The sequence below is a fragment of the Tiliqua scincoides genome, chromosome 8 (genome assembly GCF_035046505.1).
Source record: "Tiliqua scincoides isolate rTilSci1 chromosome 8, rTilSci1.hap2, whole genome shotgun sequence".
NCBI classification, from domain to species: domain Eukaryota; kingdom Metazoa; phylum Chordata; class Lepidosauria; order Squamata; family Scincidae; genus Tiliqua; species Tiliqua scincoides.
The window spans coordinates 54852697-54854745 of NC_089828.1; the positions used below are offsets into that span (position 1 = coordinate 54852697).

General features: G+C 44.1%; 1 pseudogene; it reads right to left on the bottom strand.

Moving 5' to 3' along the window:
- Positions 1-294: 294 nt before the first annotated feature.
- LOC136659516 (5S ribosomal RNA) lies at positions 295-411 on the bottom strand (annotated as a pseudogene).
- Between the last annotated feature and the right edge of the window lie 1638 nt (positions 412-2049).

Below are 2049 nucleotides of genomic sequence, written 5' to 3' on the forward strand. Positions count from 1 at the left end.
GAGAGGGGATTAAAGGGGTGAAATTTGGTGAGCACATGCAATTGAAGACTCTGTCCTTTGTCTTAGTGAATCTGGAGTAGAGGTGGAGACAGAGTCATGTTTTACTCTCTTTTCAATAACCATATTACCAGGGCTGGCTTTAAGCCAATTGCTCCCAGTTGAGCCCTGAGCTAGGGTAAAAATAAAAAAAATAAAATTCATATTTTTACAAAATCATTTCATAGTCACTGAAACAAATGTAACTATTACAAAGTGGTTGGTTGGTAACCTTCAGTCTTGAAAGACTATGGTATAAGCCTACAGCACCCAGTATTCCCAGGCGGTCTCCCATCCAAGTACTAACCAGGCCTGACCCTGCTTAGCTTCCGAGATCAGATGAGATCGGGCATCTGCAGGGTTACAGCTGCTGCAAAGGCTGACACATTTTCAGTGCAATCCTATTCATATCTACCCTGAAGCAAGTCCAAGTTCCTTCCATGAGACTTACTCTCAGAAAAGTATATATAGGACTGCCACCTTTATCTACTTATAGGCTTACTTGTATGCAATTTTATATGAAAATGTGCTTCCATTTGGTCCGTTTATTCACATGTACTTTTTAAGCGCACATACTGATTGTGTGCCTTCCATTCAACCACAGAGATATATATTCTAAATTTTCTTTACATCTCTAAGGTTCTACAAACCTTGGCTGTGAACCTGGGGCTCAGCAAAATATGTATCCAATTGGGCCCCACAGCTTCTAAGGCCATATTATTATGGTAGGGCTGGGAAAGATGTACCTGGGCAGCTGCCGCTAGTCAGTGCAGGGAATGCTGAGCTAGATGGACAAGCCTGTGGTGTCGCTAGGGTTTGTGTCACCAGGTGCAGGAGGTCTGTGTCACCCCTGTAATGGACCTCCTCTCATGCAGTGGGCTGGGCAACTCCCTGGGTGACGTGCTTGGTGATGTTCCATTGCCCCACCTCACCTTTTTGGTTATTACTTTTGATAGAACGGAGATAATTCAACGTGGTTTGTTTCATTGCATTCTACATGAAATTACGCATCAATTGATATATAACATGATGAAATTACTCAAAAATACCAAGATTTTAAAAATTTTGGTGAGTTGTGGTGTCACCCCCCCCGGTGTGCGTCACCCGGTGTGGCCTGCACCCCTGCGCCCTTAAGTGATGCCACTGGGACCAGTGTTCTGACTCAGTGGAAGGCAGCTTGATATGTTCAACATGAATCTTTGGTGAGGGTTTTGTACTTTTAATTGCCTTGGGAGTTCAGGCAAGGTCACTCATTTCTGACACATTCTAATTATGTGCCTTCTCCCGAAACCAAGCTTTAGATATAACTGACACTTGGGACATCAACAGGGCCCATGTTGGCTATTCTATTGTTTCTGGTTGGCATTTCAAGATGCCTCATTTTCCTGGGGAAGTGGCAACTAGGAACCTTAAAGGAAATGCCACTCTCCGAAGATGCGAGTGAGATGTCTGTGATGGCCTCTAATTGCTTGCTTCTGATGGTCCTTCTGCAATTAGATTTGGTATTCAGTTGCAACGCTTCAGTTCTTTGAAGCACAAGTGTGTGTGTGTGTGTGTGTGTGTGTGTGTGTGTGTGGACTAGAACTGAACCCCCAAACACAAAGAGTGGGAAATAGTTGAAAAGGTTTGATAATCAGACACACTGAAAGACATGTTTGTTCATTTCTTTACTACGTTTCCCATTCCCTTCCTTCCTTCAAAGCACTTCGAGGGCCAGGCCATCAATGAGGCTGACGGAGGCATTTCTTTAAGGTGGCACTCAAAGGGCATGCTCTGCAGAGGTTCTCACGTGCCAAGTTGAGTGTAGATAAACTGGAGAGTGGCCATTGGTCTGCCACAGACAATGTTCTGCGTCCTCAGTTGCTTCCCTTATTCTGTGCTAATCATTGTGTGAGATGAGTGTGTCGTGAATTGTGTGTGCACCAAATTTCACCTTTCTAGACAAGGGATTGAGCTATCGTTGACGTGGCTTTGATATCGGTTCTGGTTCATTTGCTTTTTGAAACCTTTTGA